This window comes from Phascolarctos cinereus, unplaced genomic scaffold (assembly GCF_003287225.1).
Source record: "Phascolarctos cinereus isolate Bilbo 61053 unplaced genomic scaffold, phaCin_HiC Scaffold_5;HRSCAF=322, whole genome shotgun sequence".
Taxonomy (NCBI): Eukaryota; Metazoa; Chordata; class Mammalia; order Diprotodontia; family Phascolarctidae; genus Phascolarctos; species Phascolarctos cinereus.
In genome coordinates, this window is record NW_027555958.1 from 174,262,197 (window position 1) to 174,281,104 (window position 18,908).

General features: G+C 37.9%; 1 long non-coding RNA gene across 2 annotated transcripts in view; it reads left to right on the top strand.

Moving 5' to 3' along the window:
* Positions 1-14,678, top strand: part of LOC110192052 (uncharacterized) — a 102,898-nt gene extending 88,220 nt beyond the window's left edge. For both annotated transcript variants that reach the window (XR_013486982.1, XR_013486983.1), the window contains 3 exons: positions 5,571-5,639; positions 6,295-6,368; positions 11,838-14,678. This is a non-coding gene — a long non-coding RNA (uncharacterized LOC110192052). The remainder of the gene's footprint in view (positions 1-5,570; positions 5,640-6,294; positions 6,369-11,837) is intronic.
* Positions 14,679-18,908: the final 4,230 nt, after the last annotated feature.

An 18,908-nucleotide genomic window follows, 5' to 3' on the forward strand; every position in this document is an offset into this window, starting at 1 on the left:
TGGCTCTGTCACTTACTAGTAGTATGTCTTTAGGTAAGTCATTTATTCTATTTGAGCCTCAGTTTCCCCATATGTAAAAAGGAGATAATAATCCTTATATGACCTCCCCAACAATATTATTGTAAGGCTAACACTTTGTAAACCTTCAAGCATAATGGAAATGGGATTACAGATGCCTTTTAGTTAACACAGTCAATATATTTCAGAAGTACTTCTGGGTATGACCAGATTTTTTTTTTATAAATTGAATCATGTTTTAAATACACTGGGGTGGTTAAATATTAAAAGAAATGCTGTGGTGAATCCTTTCCTAAAGCAAAGAATCCTTTCGTAATGCAAATAAACTCCTACTTTATCTGCTTTCTAGTTCAAAGTTATGATATGTTTCCTTAAGGCAAGGCACACCTAGAACATTGAAAAATTAGGCTGCCACAGCACAGTGGTCCAGATCCAGTTGTCTGCTCCATGGGATACTTGAACATTGATGGAAGATGCTTGCATTTAATGGTTACTACTAGTTAGAGGGCAGGGCCTCGTGCATACACTGCTGGACCAGAAGCCCCCAGGGAGGGATAGTGGCTCTTTATTTCCTCCAAGATAAAATGCAAACTCTTCTGTTAGGCATTTAAGTCTCTACACAATCTGGTTCCAGCCTACCCACCCCAGTTTATATATCAGATGCTATTCTCTTGTGTACATTCCATGTTCTAGCCAATATAGCATACTTGCTATTCCCTCTATAGAATATTCCTTCTCCAGTCTCTGTCCCTTTCTACTGGTTGTCCCCATTCCTAGAATGTGTTCCCTTCTCACCTCCAATTTATAAAATTTCTAACTTCAAGACTCAGTTCTTCCATTTGAAGCCTAGTAGCTTTTCTGAAATTACCTTGCATTTATCTGTGTACCTGTTGTCTACCCCTTCTCGTCCCCCAGAGGAGACTAGGTGCTGGATGGCAGATGATAGAGAGAGTACTAGGCCTGAACTCAAGAAGACCTGAATTCAAGTCCAGCCTCAGATATTTAATAGCTATGAAACCTTGGGCAAGTCACTTAACTTCTGTTTGCCTCCATTTTCTCAACTGTAAAATGGAGACAATAATACGACCTACCTCTCAGAGTTGTCATGAGACTCAAATGAGATCATTTTGTGCAGTACTTAGCACAATGCCTGGAAGATAGTAAGTGCTTAAGAAATGCTTATTCCCTTCCTTCTTTCTTTCCTTCCATCCACTACCTGCCCTTTAAACTGTAATTTCCTTGAGGGTAGAGATTGTTCCTTTTTTTTTTTTAATATCTTCAATGCTTAGTACATTGCCCCAGAAAAGAGGAATCATTGCTCATTGGATGAATGAATGAATAAATGAATTAATGAGCCAGAAAAGCCTGAGTTCAAATCCTACCTTTAACACTTGCTAGCTGCACAACTATAGACAAATCTCTTCAATTTCTATATGCCTCAGGCCAGAAATGTCTTTGGCCCTAATCAGATCAAAATGTAATTTGAAAATATTTGGCAAAATACATTAAAATACAATAGAACATAAATAATATTAATATGTGGTTTCCTAATTCAATATGCAGCCACTCATAGGGATCCTTATTATGGTTTAGTGACTCCATTTCTATATTATTTTGACACCACTGCCTCAGGCAAAACATTGGGACTTTTCTAACCCATTTTACAGATGGAAGAATATCTATCCATAAAGATATTTCCATAAAATCTATATCTATATCTATATTTATATAAGTCTTAGTTCCTTCATCTGTAAAATAGGGATAATAATACCTTGAAGGGTTGTTGTGAGGCTCAAAAAATAATTTCTATAAAGCACTTGTGAACTTGGAAAGCAAAATATAAATAGCAGTCATTATGACTGCAAACCTGTAGTCAACTATTTTGAAGGGCTAGCTCTAATTAAAGATGGAGCAAGAGCTCCCAGAAATTGGCAAATCAGAGCTATGTGTATCCCATCCAGCTCCAGTGGCAAGATGGAAGATGAGCAGACAGATAGTGTACTTTCCTTTGCCTCCCCTTGGAATAGTTCTGCAGGCAAGCATGACATTTGTATTGTGAAGGACTTGTTTGAGGCAGTGAAGTATTCAAATGTATAAAAAGTATGGCATTCTCTCCTTCACAAATGAAAGAATTGAAACTCTGACCACCATAACCAATACGCTTAGCAAGCTCAAATATAGCATGAACAAGGAGCTGAACTTGGAGAAAAGAAACCAACAAGGAGGTTTATGAATTCCTGAACAAGACCAATAAATCCTTCAGCACATGGTTGTCAGGTTCTCTGCCCGTGGGCCAAATGTAGTTGATGGATAGCTTTATCTGTCCCACATGGCAAATTCAGATTGCTCTGTGATTTGCTGCCCTTCTACCCCCAACAACTGAAACTAGTCTGTAGGCATTCTCTCAACTATTTTCTTCAAAAGAATATGATTTTAAGTTAGGGTTCCCCTCACTTCCATTTCTGCGTGTTCCCCCATTTCTGTGCCTTCCATGGTCAGCATGGCATTTGAAAAACTACGCTTCAGTTTTAAATGCATCAAAGAATAGTGGCTAATGTATTGGATCTGTAGAGAGGAAAACCTGGGTTTGCATATCCCTTCTGATCCAAGCGCTCTGTGCACCTGCTCCAGTCCTGTGGTGTGTGCCTCAGGAAACTCCATAGGATTTCTCTTCCCATTTTACAGGTGGGGAAACTGAAGGCTGGAGATATTAGGGTCAATTTTTTAGCTTCAAGACTCCAAAAGTGAGGTTACTCATTTAGGAAAAGAAGATTATTTATTGTTGCCATCAACCAAATAGTATTTATCAAACTCCAGGTGCTGTGTTCAGAGAGTATACAAAGTCACAAATGAAACAATTCCTGACTTCAAGGACCTTACATTTCAAGGGAAACACAATATGTTCGTATACAGACATATTCAAAAAAAGATACAATAAGATTGGGGAAATAGAAGGCGCTAGCATCTGGGGATTTTAGGAAAGGATTCATTTAAAAGGTCCTCAAACAGTGACAAGTCTTTATGAGCTTAAAATAAGTCTCAGCTTTGCTTTAGGCAAATAGCATTCCCCACGTGAGTTCAGAACAAAAGTAAGGGAAGTCACTAACTCTAAAAGATACTGAGTGCATAGCCAAACAATAAAGCAGTCTGAACATAGAAAGATAGCATCAGAAAACATGCTATAAAGAGAATATTGCTGCACACCAGTCATTTAGATACACATTTAGAAGTATTGCTTTTTTTGGCCTCCGCTTAAAAATCTTTAGGTTCTAAACTCAAAAGAATCAATCTAAGTGGACCTAAAACAGAAGTCTAAAACATCATAAACTGGCGCCTTCCTTCTGGCTTCACCAGAGTCCTAACTAAGGTAGTGAATAGCTATCAGTTACTTCCAAGCCTCCTTTTTCACCTTAGCTGCAGCCCCTAGGAGAGCTGGCTTTGATAAGGCTAAGGCTGAAACTGGAGTCTATTTGAAGAGACTAACCAGTGGGGGGCTAGGGATGTCTGCCACCACCCTCTCTTAAATCATGCTTTCAATCCACCTCTCCCAGCCTGGAAGGTGATGGCACACACTAAGCGAAGCCTGCTTAAAACCCAGCAATGTGAGCTTTCACTATAGCTTCAAGTCTGCCATGTGGACACTTCAAAGGCTTCAAAAAAGCAGCAGCCACAGTCCCCCAGTTTGAGCTGAAAGGGAAAGTGTGAGACTCAGCAAGGGCTTGAGAGCTGGTGTGGGGGGAGGGAGGTGTATGCAGTGGGGAGAAAGGTTAGGTTCCAAGAGCTGGGAGCGATTTTTCACTTTAAATCCATTGAAATCTAGTGAACAAAAAAAGAAGCAAAACTAAACTGGAGAAGGGGGAGGAGAGTGTGGAGAGGGAAAGTAAAATCTAGTTTAACATCTCCCATGTTCATGTCAGGGTTTTATAAATCCTCTCAGGCTTGGTGGGATTCGTAAACTCAAACAAGCGTCTGGACAGCTTGGTTTGCTGGTCCAAATCCTTTGCTGTCCTCCATTTAGCTGTGTACTTTAATAATAATTGGTTTATGAGAAGGGCCTAATCTAAATATTCTAAAATGCTATAATTTCTTCTAGTTAATATCCTCATTTTTAAATTTACGTACAAACCTAAACTGTTCCTTCAGTTTCCTGAATAACTCACTGGGGCTGGACTTCATTTGGATTTGATTTCCGGTATTATGCCTAACAGTTTCATAAGCTTTTAACTAGTGCCCATCAGCACTAATGGCTGGGTATTTCAGATGGGTGCTTAGGGGCTGAAAATCTTCTATTTGCAGGAATCCTGGCTCTCTAGTTTGGGCACTAAAATAATTAGGACCCTTTGCCCATATACATGGTATGAGTGAGTGCTTTTCTAATTGAAAACTATGGGCTTGTATGGTGTTGTTTTTAACTGATTTCTCCATGAGCAGCTCGGGTAAAATGGATATTGTTTAATTTTCATTTTGAATTAAAGACTCAGAGACCTGAATAATATAGAAGCTAATGATGAACTCAGCGGTGCTGAAGCTCCTCAGAGAGCCATAGAGATGTATTAAAACAAGAATTATTTTGTACACTGCACTGTACTTCAACAGGGGAACCTCTGCAGAATGTAAAATCACTTCCAGGATAATGAAATTACAAAAGAATTTTAATATCATGTTAAATCTCTTACTACAAATTATTAGGACAAAAAGAAACAGGGGAGAAAATGGTTTTCTGATGAATTTCTCCTGTGAATCCCCAAACTGGACATGCTTTCTGCTTCAGTTACTTCCAAAGCTTCATCACTGACAGAGAGTAGAAAAGCTTGATATTTGCAAAATGCAGATAACACTTAAGCAGCTACTGTGAGAATATTTAACTGGTGAAGACAGAGAGGCATGTCAAACTTTATATTTCAACAAGCGCTGCTAAAGAACCTACTATGTGTACACTGTAAAGTGCTGGGTTTACAGAGATCAAAAAATGCCCTACCCCCTGACCCTTACAGAATTTACAGTCTAGGCATGCACAAAAACTAAAATGCATTTGTTTTTATCAGGCCTGTGATTTCATTGATAGGGACCTCCCAGTAAGGAAACTTCCTATACTAATTCAGATCAGCATCTGAGATATAATTTATAATTTTAGATAATTATCTGGGATGCTGAGTTGAGCAGTATCACACAGACAGTATGAATCATAAGCAGAACTGGAACCCAAGATTTTCTTACAGTCAGGTTAGTTCTCCATAACGTAAATTAGAATATGAAAAGTGCATTAGAAGATTATCAAAGTGATGAGAGATTAAGGAAGGTAGGAATTAGTTCCAAGAGTCAGGAAGGGGATCAAGAAGGTGTGGAAACAAGGTATGATTATTTAAAGCAGGAAGGAAACTTAGAGGTCTTCTAGTCTAATGCAACCACTGCCGCACCACAAATATTTTACAGTTGAAGAAACTGATGCCTGGAGAGGAGAAATTACTGGCCAAGGGTCACATAGGTAATACATGATGGAAGAAAAAAAAACCCAAATTATTTGACAAAAAATTCTCATGCTTGTTTTACAGAACAACATTGGCTTCATGAAAAAGGTGGCAATTAAACTGGGTCTTGAAAGAAGAAAAGAATTTTGTCAGGTGGGGATGTGAAGGGCTTCTATTCCTGCAAGGGTGGCTAGGGTGTGGGGCAGGGTATGTGGGGAGTATGTCTGTGGTCTCCACAAAGACATAGAAACAGGAATGAGTGGGATGAGATAAAAGAATAGGTAGTAATCTAATTTACCTGAAATATAGAGTGGGTAAAAAGGAATAATATGAATGTATGGAGCTGTAAAGATAGTTTGGAATGAAATTTCAGAAAGCCTTGAAGGACAAGGAAAGGAGCTGGAATACCACGATAAGGAATCTAGATAAAGGTGATGATAATAATAAGCTAGAATTTATATAGCACCTAGTATGTCTCAGGTATGGTACTTAGCACTTTACAACTAGGTGCTATTATTATCTACATTTTACAATTGAGGAAACAGGCAAATGGAAGCCAAGTGATGTACCTATGGTCATACAGCCAGGAAGTGCCTGAGGCCTCATTGATCTCAGGTCTTCCTGACTCCAGCTCCAGTGCCCTATCTGCTGTGCCACCTAGTTGCCTCAGTTAATACCTAACTGATGATACTAGAAAGACACTTTTCAAACTTCTGTTACATTTAGATATACTCACAGACATCATCCTACTGTTATTTGTTTATATTTTTTAAAAGTGGTATCGATGACTTTTGTTTCTACATTTCAGGTAGTTCTAATCTATCCCATCACGATAAGAACCACATCCAGAATTGAGCCCTTCCTCATAAGGAAAAAAAACAGGTGAGCAAAAACAAACAGCGGCTGTGCAAGAGCTTGAGATGTAAGAAACATTTTGTCCCAGTTGTTCCCTGCTTCTTTGCTGATAAGGAGGGAGATATGTTTTGTCATCTGTTCTTTGGGGCTATTAATAGTTTTTCAGTAACTCAGAATGGTGCTTCCTTTTCATCATCTTTTCATTTGCTTTACTATTGTCATTATTTTTATTGTTCTTCTGGTTCTGTTTATTTCATTCTGTATCAGTTCATACAAATCTTACCATGCTTCTTTGAATTCTTCATAGTCAATACTTATTGCTACATAGTAATATTTCATTACATTTATATGCCACTTGTTTGTTTAGCCATTTATTAGCTGATGGGCACCTATTTTACTTCCCTTTCTTTGCTAACACACATGCACACACGTATGATACATACATACATACACACACATGAATTCTACTATGAATACTTAAACCTTTCTCTTATAGCTTATATATATATATTTTTTTCTTTTCAAAAGCATGCATATGCTTACTTTTTGATGGCATGATTACCTCATTGAAAAGGCCTATGAGGTCAGATGGTACCCTGCCCTTAAATTGGAATGAGGACTCCTACTTAAACTGCTGAAAAGACAGATGGCACTTTGGATCACCACACAACAAAAATCACACCATTACTCACTGCTATATCAACAATGAGAAACTTCATTCAACACACAACATAGTGCTAGAATAGATCTGGCTTTCCAGCCTAGATATGAGATTCCAAAGGAAAGAGTAGAGGGTAAAAAAAAAGAGTGGATCTACTCTGATCCCCATGGATATATAAAATGTTGACAGTACTCAGCTCTTGGTCAGAGGGAATGTACCCCAAATATTTGAAAAGGAGTAAGTCAGCCAGATGCTTGATCAGTATTTGAGAGTTGACTCTAAAGATTGGCTCTTGGGTGGCTGAGGGAATTTCTATTGCCCTAAATGTGGGAAAATCAGAATACTCGATACCAGATCTGGTTGGCAACTGGTAATTTTCCCATTCTCTCCTTTGATAACTGTTCCACTACCCCCAGCCCCAGAGTCAGACTGAGCCAGTTCTGTGATTCTTAGGTGCTCCAAGATAGAAGCAGTACTCATATTCAACTCCAAAAAGGTAATTTTTGACAGAGATAAATTCATAATATTCTACATAACACCTTATCAACCACATATAAAATAACCTCTCTTAGGAAGCATAAGTATTTTTCCAGAACATCAATCTGCAATATCAAAATACCCTCAGCTTCTCTAAAATAAAGCCTAACTTCAGAAAAATACAAGTCCAAGAGATGTACAGATACCACATAAGTTATTCAGTCACTGAAGCAGCCAAAATTTGAAGTCAAGAATGGAGTAGGGGTGGGGGTAGGAGGAAGCCAAAGAGAGACAGTTATGGTAGGGAATTAAGTTAATGTTGATAGACATAGATAGAATTAATATGTAGGCTTATTTTTCTATTCATTAGGCTAATGGAAGAATATTAGACAAAGCTTATGTTAAGCTTTGTCAACTACAAGATAAATTTGCGGTTGAGGTATGTGTCATGAACCAAAATCCTGGTTTAGACTGCCTCACCATCAGCCCAAAGTAAAAGCTACACTGGGGAAAATAAACAGGCATTTGGGTGTTAAGTAAAAAACAAAAAACAAAAACAAAAAAAAACACTAATGTACCTCCTTAAAGAAACACATTTGCTGTTTTTTCCATGTCAAAATATAAACACTAGAGTATTGTTTTGTTTTCTCGATTCAGTTTTAAGTTTAGACCATAATGTTCTTATTCAGTGTTCACTGGAGTGTCACAATCCTTCAGAAATTTGCATTGGAAGAGCCACCAAACCCTTTGTTGCTTCTGCTCTCCTAGACTCGGTTCCCTCACTTGTAACATGAGGGAATTGGAATAGATGACCTCTAAGGTCCTTTCCAGATCTACAATTCCATGATTTTAGTTTCACAGACTCTCCAGGACTCAATTAACCTAACAGAAATATCTATAGGCTTAAAGAACCCTATCTTCCCTTTGATCATTTTGAGAGATGATCACAAGTTCTTATTCTCAAAGGTGTGAATTGAGACAATAATGATCCAACTAGCACTTTTCATCTCCATAATACCTATGCAGACCAGAATTAAACTGATTTAATTTCCAATGAGGTTTTTTTCCTTTCAAATTACAACATTTTTAAATATCATATCTCAGAAGGCTCAGAAGTTGATTGTTTATTGACTTTTCTACCAGGTCTATATAATATAATGAATCTTTATATCTCTATTTTTAAATTGCTTATTGGATTTTCCAGATTAAACAAATCATATAACAGAAGTTACAGTTTTGGAAATTGGGAGATTAAGTCAAATGAGTATATAATTACAATATCATATCTATAAAAGTAAAAGAGAAAATACTAAAAGAATGAAAGTTTGCTTTTAAGAAGTTTTCGTACTTGACTTTTTTTTAACCCTGTATTGATGCCTTTTGTTTTTTACATCACAGTCCTTTCTGGATATATCTCCCCCTCCCTACTCCATCCCCAACATGTATACCCTGCATTGAACCATCCCTTCTCACAAAGAAAGAGAGTTAAGCAAAACCAAAAGACAAAGTGACCAACTCTGACAGTCATTCTGTAACCATAGTCCTTAACTTCTGTCAAGGAGAGGTGGGCATGTTTCATTGTCTGTTTACCAGGGCCAAGATTGGTCTGTAGAGCTGCCTTTCAAGGCTTTTATTTGCATTATGTAGTCCCTGTGTATAGTCCTCTCCTGTGTCTGCCAGCTTCTTTGTATATCAGTTCAGCCTAGTCTTCTCTAAATTTCTCATATTGATCATTCTTTTCTTGCTGTTGTTTATTTTGAGCCTGTTTTCAATAGTTTGGGGAACTTTCAGTGAGGAAACCTCTATCGATACAGACTAGCAGTTATTCTACAATTTAAAATCTTAGTTGAAGAGAGAGTTTGTCACTGTGTCCAGGGTCATGTAGGAAGACTTTCCTACAACAGAATCAGGACTCCCTCCCAGGACATTTTGACTCTAAGGTCAGTTCACTCTCTCCTATGCTATACTGCCCCTCCTTTTCTTATGGTCTATCTTTGCTGGGGCAAAATTGTTCAGGATTGGAATAAATCCTGAATAAAAGATACTAACCAGAACAACCATCTTTTCCTCTACTTTTTACTCATTTTTGAACAAATCTCCCCCAACTAATTCTTGCTGAATTTTTCATTTCAGCCCCATTTCCCCTCTTTCCATTTCCAATATATATTAAATGATTGCATATTTCCTAAATAATACCTGAAATGAATTTTAATTGTGGAACTCACCTAGCTGGTAGTGGACAGTATTCTACTTTAGGTATAAGGTTAGAATATTACACACCCATTTTTGTAGATTTTTCAGCTTTGTTTAGTTCAATTTAGTTCAAATTGCCACTTGTAGAACCTAAGGTAGAAAAATGTCTGGGTCACATTTGTCCTGGTCTTTTAAACTACTCTATTGTATCAGCACAATGGAACTAAAAGAGATGTGATTCCAGAAGCCATGTCTGCTTCTATTCATTTGTGCCAAGTTCCACATTATATTTATCTCCCAGCTATCACCCAAACACAGGCCTGATTCATACAAAACAGCCTTTGTACTACCACCAGGATTCCTTTCCTAGGGCTATAAAAAAATTAACTTTGAATTCCCTTTGCTTTCACCCCCAAAGCTCTTTGTTTCCCTTTCATCCTTTGTTTTATTTCTTCTATTGCTAAATAAATGGGGAAAAACCCTTGTAAAAATTCAATTTTAAAATCCTATGTCCCAGATCCCAAGGGAGTCTCTTGTGTTCCAAATTGGGTTAGTTAAACCAAGAAGCTATTTAGTAAATAAAAATGCTACATGAGATGGATGTTTCTGGACGGTGTGAAAGAACATCTTTCCTTTTGGTCTTGAATTAAAGAGATTAGAAAAGCAAAACTAATTTTTACTCATTCTTATCTGCTTAGAGTGAAAAATCCAGAATTTAAAGCCTTTTTTTTTCCTGGGGATCCTCAAATGACTTGTATTTCTCAGGATTTGAGGATGTAAGGCAGGGTAAAGTTAAGTGACAAATGATTGTGTCAGTCAGTAAAAAGATATCGGAGATTTACCAACTCTGGTCAAGATCCAGGATTAGGTCATGTAATATGATGGCTCAACTTCTTATGTAAAGCAGAACTAGTGCCAAATTCAAGGACATAAATCAAAGAAGACCCTGCCTTAGCAGATCGCTGTCTATTGGGATGACATCATTCCCACAGCCCTGTCTAAGATATCATTATCTCCCCAAGATAGCAGTTCAGGATCTGCAGAGAATGTTCACAGATTTCTAAATAATCCATTCATTTGGGATATTTGAATGTGCCACTGTGTAGAAATGGTACCCTTAGATATAATTGGGGTGAGGTGATAAGATATAAGTTGTAATGCCTTCAAAATATTTAATATTGCTCAAAAAGTTTTGTCCCATTTAAAAATATAATTTCAGATTACAAAGGACTTAAACTCTAGATAAACTAGTTTAAATATCAATCATGTGATCATAGAATTAGTATAACTCTTTATGTACAACTATTTACATATTGTCTCAATCATTAGAACAATGATTTCTCAGGGCAAGGACCATGTTTTTACCTTTCTTTGTTTCCTCAGCACTTAGCATAGTGCCTGGCACATAGTAAGCACCTGACAAATGCTTATTGACTGACTGACTGATTGACCGACTGACTGACTAATGGAAGTGACCTTGAGAAAACACATATAAGCCAACCCTCTCATATTACAACTGAGAAAATTGAGATTTATAGAGGTTAAATGACTTGACCAAAATAGCACAAATAGTGACAGAAATTGGATTTTTCTGCCACTGTGTGCTACATGAAACTATTACATAGAAAAGAGATTAAGGTAGGTCATTTGTCAATCTCCAGAAAGTCAAATCTAGCAAACAAGAGACCACAAATTTCCATTTCTGGTTGGAAGGTGGGAGTAACTACATTCCCCCCTCTCACTTAGTCCCCTGTCAATAGGGTAGAAAAGTCAAACTTCACAAGACTGGAGAAAGAGAAAGGAAGGAAAGTAGTATGAAGAACATGAACAATCCCAAAGGTTACATACTCTGTAATCCTTTTCTAAAGTCCTATTCTAATAAGGCATCATCAGCTGAAGGTGATCCTGAGCTGTCAAAAGCTATGTCATTGACATAGCTCTGACAAGCCTTATCAACCTAGAAAGGCTTTGTGATAGCCTAGTGATAGATTATGCATCTACTATAGGTAGAGCAGCCTAGTTAAGCTAAGAGAGAGTCATAATCAAAAGACAGACCACCAACCGATTAACTTGTTTGACCACAGCATGAAACCATCTACTATCAGTAAGCTGGTTTTCATGGAGAGGTCATAAACTTCTCCTTCCCTTCCTTTCTCCTTTGACAGGAAGAGAACATTTCCAAGTGTCAAGAGGATGTCAGACATCTACCCATCAGGATCTTAATCAGCATCTCCAGATCAGCTGGAAGTAGTGTCTGCCTTTTCAGGGGCCAAGAACAGTTTGAATTTATGGCTTTACATGGAGCCCAGCAAAGAGACTATGTCACACCTAAGGAGAACTTCATGAGCAATCCAAGAATGGGATAAAAGTACTTCCATCTACTTCCAGGAGTTGAGTACATCTTTGCCTCATGTACTCTCTCAGGTGGAGCCAACATTCCCCTAGGATCTAAATGTACTTGTGACAGAGTTTGGGGGGGGGGATGCTTTGTACCAACTGTGCTCATTGTACCACCTTAACAAATATTCCTTTCTAAAAAGCTTGCTGACTAAAATGATAAATGTGGGAAAAGCATACTACTGGGGTCTTGAACTAATGGCATTAGAAAATTATTCCTGACCCCCTCAGGGATACCTCTAGAATTCTGAGGGGAGATTTGGCCAGTCTAGCTCTGGGAGCACATATGATGATCTGTAAAAAAAGGGAGTTGGGATAAGAATGTTTCAGAGCTAATAGCTAAAATACAATAATTATTATTTGTCTCATCTAATTTATAATAAAATTATCCAGGTGAGAAGTAACAATGGCCTGAACTATAGTGATGACAGTGTAAAAGGAGAGAAGGGAATACATATAGGAGATATTGTGGAGATAGAAATGACAGGATGTATCTGGTAGGACAAAGGATCATAGGATCATAGATCCTGTGTTAGAAGGGTCCTCCAAGGCCATCTAGTCCAATGGCCCTGGATAAAACGCTAAACTTACTACACAGAGACACATCTCCTTAAGGAGCTTGTGTGCTATTTTATTAAAATCACCTATATAATTTAACATGTCATTGTCAAAAGACATTGGTCCTTCATATAGATTTTATTTATCCTAACAATCCGCAGCAAAAATTCTGGGTAATTCTATTTCTACAGAGCTCCTACCTGCAAAATGCAGGACTATTGAATAAGAATAAAAATATAAGTACAATAATTTTTAGTCAGAGCCATAACTAGGGTAGAGACACCAGGGCCTTTCCACAAGGTGTCTACATTTAGAATGTTCACTTTCTCCTCAGTGGTTTTATCTCCCATGAGCTATCTACCAAATACTCTACCATCACAGAATTTCACAGTTCTCTAGTTGGCTTGAATTGTGTAATAAAACCTTAGTTCTTCATCTTGCATCTGCCCAAACAGGATCCCATCACCATAATGCTTCCCTCCCAGGACTCCTTCCACCTCCAAGCTTGGCAGGGGAACTGGTAGTATTTTCTGGTTGACGGACTGCACATTTTCCAGATTAAGGGCACCTAAAGTTAGTCTGTCCTTTACCTCATCACTGCAATCCCTCTTTATTTCCTATCTCTTCCCTTCATTTGATATTCTCTTTACCAGTGTCAGTCCTAAGAGGCTATACTCCACACATGCCCTTCACACATGTACCTCACACTGGGTAAAAGGTTTCCTAGCTATGCCTCTATCTGTAGTTACCATTATACCTCTGGATGGGTTTTCTTTTCATTTGTTTGAGGAAGGGCTTGCCCCTACTTGTTATATAAAAAAAAAATTCTCAAATTCAAAAATTATAGTTGTGCTTTAACCATTTTCTCAATTAATTTTTCATGTTCCTGCCTTTGTGTCTCTCATTACACATAAAAATACAGTAATGCAACCAATTTCTTTATATATTTCCTATAAGAGATTATGGTGGAAGATAGAGAAAAACAGGAAAGTATAGGTATAGGTCATTATCTCTTCCCTATGTTTTTCTCAGATACTGGCATAGCATAGATTAGGTTTCTTAGGTCATCGTAACATATCTTTCCCTGACTCAGTCAGGGACAAATTTCACCTGCTGGTCTCTGACCTACTTCTAGTGGTAATCAACACTTATGGGCTCAAGGCCATCCATACTCAGCAGGTAGAACACAATAACGTGGTAAGTAAACTGCCTTCATTTGAGAATCAGAGTTCTTCACTTGCTTGTTGGTGCTGATATGCTGGATTCTGCCAGTCCTATAGTACCTATCTATTCTTAACTGACTTTCAAGGTGGCCTCTTGTCTAGACCTGCCATATCTGCCAGACTCCACAACTGGATTAACTGGATTCCCATATTAGCCTCTCCCAAACTACCTTGTCCCATTGCTCTTCATGCCCTAGCGTGACAGGTGTTTAATCAAAAGCTGAATGTGTTAAGGGGAAAGAAGAATGTGTTTCTTTGAACTAGATGGAAAATGCCTGAAGAGGAAAATGATCTCAGAATCTCATCACACCAGAGATAAAAAATACAGTATAAGCTCATTAACTTGAGCTGCTCATTAATTTGAAATCTGAGATAACTCAAGCTATAGTTTAAGTTTATCTTTTCCAGTATCTATGAAAAAAATTGTTAAGCAAATTAGCAGTGTTCAAAATCATGGAGGAAGCACAGAAGCTACTTAAGAAAGGGAACTATTCCCCAATAATTTAGTAAGGCCCACTCAAATTATACATCACTCTTATATAGTCATTATTGTAGGTGATCTAAGGACCTCTACAAAAATTAGCCTAGTGTATTTGGTGTAATTAGTGTATTTATAGCAACTGAATTTATTTTTTTAAGGTTGTTCAATTCTTTTTTTATGGAACCTTCCCTAATCTCCTCGGGTGAAAATGTTATCCCATATCAGATTTTCCATCACTTCCTACATATACTTTAGTGTATATATTGTATCTCAAACTCCACACCCCAGAAAAATATAAACTTTTTTTTAGGTTAAAACTTTGATACCTAGAAAAAATGCTTTACACATATTAGAGGCCTAATGAATTTTGGTTTAATTTATGACTTCTGACACTGTCATCATTAATTCTAATTACTGAGAATTTTTTTCTGTAAATTGACTACTTAGACCAAGCAGTCCAAGTGTTCCTTGATGTTCACATGCCTCAATCACTTTGTCCAAAGAAGCCACTCAAGGGCAAGTACAGAGGTTTACAAAGGCTGCAAGTGAGCAGAGATTCTTGGTGCTCATAGGCTTATAGATCTAGAGCTTAAAGGGACCACAAAACTCAAAACTAATCTATGTTCACTGCCTAGAAAGTTGAAGAAAGGGATAACCAAAATTCCTACACAGTAGGTCAGGAGCTCAGGTGAATGAGACTGTGCAGACAAGACAAGTTGCTAGAAAGAGCCTAAGACTGGTATCTGAGGTAGAAATTGGGTCAAAACAAGGTTTGAGAGGGACTGGTAAAAAGAGAAACCTAAGGTTACAGGCAATGGGAAGAAGAGGAGCTTTGAGTAAGACAGTAGTTATAACATGTAACTTTTAAGTCTGGCCTTTTACAGTCACTTTCTTGATCCAGAGTTGCCCAAGTTTTCTTCTATGAAAGAGCTCCCTCAATACTCTTAGTGTGGTGGAAGTGATAACCTAAACAGGACCCCTACCACCTCCTCCAGGTTATCCTGAGAGGTTTTAAGTGTCCCACTTGAGCCACCACCAGTGTATTGTTCTCTTTGTTAGGCACTAGTAATGAGCGCTCCAGTTCCATTTAAGAATTTAACATCTATTAGCTTTTACAAAGGGTTGAAAGTTATAACAAAGAAAGAAGTTTGAAGTTATAAGCAAACACTCCTTTCAACATCTCAGGGATATACTCTCCCTGCTCCTACCTCAGTCTGTAAGGAGAATGGGCTTACTCTTAGAACAGTTCCTATAAACATTGGTTTTACCCAGACCAGGTCTAGATGATTGCTAGATGAGTCCTCAAAGCCGCTATAATGGGCTATGTCCTGAAGGTTACTCCAAAGGTCATTCCTTGTTCCTTGGGATATGATGGAGAACTGAGTGAAAGAAAACCCATATGCTGGGAATTGGGATGCTACCCTTTCAAAAAAGAACAAATGCTAAGACAAGCAAAGAACTCGGGACCATATTCATAGGACCACATGGTATCTCATTGGTAGAAAAGGCCCAAGCCTTTTCCCCTTACAATATTTTCCCTCACCAGATGCCATCAGTGAAGGAATCCAAAAAATTCCTCAAAGAGAGCAAATAGCCAATGACCACATCTGAGGTGATTCAGGCCTTTGTGAAGATTCTCCCCACTCTCAGCTATAGTAAATTAAAAAAGGTTTTACATTCACCATATGATTAGCTGGCTACCACCAGTTATAGACTATCTACACATCCTACATAGTCTCTCTAAGGCACTCCCATTACATGTCATCATAACTTCTCTGGGAAGTAGGTTCCCCAGCATCTCCACATGGGAAAATGCCTTCTTAGACGCTCTGGGTATGCACCAGATCTTAAAAATACTTAAAAAGTATTGAAGCTGTCTTTGAGATTTCATTGGCCCAGGAGACAAGGGCATGGGTCATTGACATGGCTTCTTGCTTGCCTAGGTACAAAACAGACAGGACAAGCAAGGCTGAAGCTTCAAACCATAGAACAGCAGAATGAATGACACTAAGAACATTGTGCTTAATTGAATCACCAATTTTATCCTGGAGTGACTTCCCTTTCTTGCTCTGAATATCCTTCCCCTGCTTTGGATGGGTAAATAAGTGTTTCATTTCATTCCAGTTTTGGACCAAAACTATCAGGGGACTGCCTTGAATGAAGCCCAGCCCCTTACGTCTGGTATAGATATGCTACAAATGTTTGGTTATATTTCTGGCCTTCTTTCAACAAAATTGACACCACTCAGGGGAAAGAGTCACAGCACCATGTAAATGAATATGTAAGTCTGTAAAAAACTGCAACTCGCTGGACCACAATGGATGAATATTGCATGCAAATTATTCACTAAAGTTTTTTCATCACTAGCTACATTGCTGAGTAATTTCAATCTGCAACAATAACAAATAGTTCCACCCCTTATCATTAAACCCATCTACCCTTTTCCATTTGATTTTCTATTTCTTACAATTGCTTACATCATACCCTGAGGGTTAGGGAGCTGGTGTTCCTGTGGTTTGATTTTAAATATTTTAATTAAGTGGTGCCTTCTGCCCCACAGCTTCTGAAAGCAGTTTTTGAAAAGTCAAAAAGAAACAAAAGAGACAAACACTAGAGTACCTTTGATAAATCAGAACTGCTACCTACACTGTTTTTTTATTACAGTGCCCAAGCACTTTTGATTTCCAGTAAGTAGAGAAAACTAGAGGTGATTGTAAGTAACATGGCATCGAAGTCAAATGCCTCCCCAGAAATGTAAAACTCAGAACTCAGACTTAGCGCTCTAGAGAACATTCATTCATTCATTTATTCACCAATCAAGCAAGCATTGATTAAGTGCCTATTATGTTCCAGACACTATTGTTAGTGCACACCTATTGCTAGGTATTGGGTTATAATTTTAAAAAATAAAAATAAAACCCTGTCCTCAAGGAACTTAAATTCTACTGGTCATTATACATAATCCTACAGACCCTTATTGTATAAGAGTGAAAGTTTCTTATAAAGAAATTGCTTTGAAAACCATAAAACACTTATAGAAATGTAGGTTACTGTTTTACAACAGAGGTCCCCCAATTTTTCCTGACAAACTAGATCCTCAGATCTATTTATCCAGCCCTATAATGTCTTTCCTGACCTTCATTCACCAACAATAGACATTTGTATGTACCATAGACATCTCAAATTCAATTATCTTTTCCCTAAAACCATTCTGATTTCTGAACTTCCTTTTTATTGGTGAGGGCAAAGCCATCCTCCCTGAAACCCAGGCTGGCTCACAATTTCTTACTCTTCCCTGAAATATTCAATCTGTTGCCAAGTCTTGTCATTGCTGCCTCCACAACATCTCAGATAAATGCCCCCTTCTGTCCATTTAGACAGCTGACACCCTGGAGAAGGTTTTCATCACCTCACAGCTGGACTATGTATTGCAATAACCCACTTGTTGGCTTGCCTGCCTCAAGTTTCTCCCCATTTTAGTCTGTCCTCCACCCAGATGTCAAATTAATATTCCTAAAGCATAGATCTGAACATGACAACCCTTCTCCCTCCAACACACACACATACACACATACATACACTCAGTCTCCAATGAGTTCTTATTCCTTTAGGATCAAATATAAAATACTCTGTTTAGCTTTTGAAGCCCTTCAAAACCATGTCCTTTTTTATTTTTCCAGTCTTCTTAGACTTTACTCTGCTCTGCATATTCTACAATCCACATTGACCTGCTTGCTGTTTCTTGAATAAAACACTTCATTTCTTTGTGGTCTTTGCAGTAGCTGTTCCCAGCCCCTCCTCACCACCCCCTTGCCTGGGATGCTCTTCCTCCTCACTTCCACCTTCTGGCTGCTCTGGTTTCCTTCAAGAATCATCTCAAATCTCACCTTCTACAATAAGCCTCTCTTAGCTCCCCCCATTGCTAGTGTGTTCCTTCTATTAACTCCAATTTACACTGTATATATCTTGCGTATACACCATTGTCTGTGTGTTGTGTCTCCCATTAGAATGGAAGCTCTTGAGGGCAGGCCTTTTGTCTTGTTTCATGTCTGTAAAGTTTAGCACAGTGCCGGGCATATAGTAAGAGCTTACTAAATACTTGTTAGCTGGCTGGGTTGTGATACGAATCACATAACAAGGGAGGCAATTTGGAATTAAATGAAGGTATTATAAGAAGACTGAAGGGATTAATAGGAAAAATATTAACCATGGAGTCAGGAACCCCTGCCTCTAACATACAGTAGCATGCATACATACATACATACATACATACATACTTACATATATACATACATACATATATATATATATATATATATATATATATATATATATATATATATATAGTGACCTATATATAGATATAAGTCACTAACAATTTTGGTTCCCACAGGAAACTCTCTAAGACTTTAAGTTATAGAGAAGATAGTTTCTTATCAGGAGTTCCTTATATGAATAAGGCCATATATCCAAAAAGATGTAATTTTTTGTATTAAGAATGATTTATCTCAAGGAAAGATAATATTCATTTGGAAAAGTTGGGAATTAGTTCAATCACTTTGGAATGCAACTTGGAA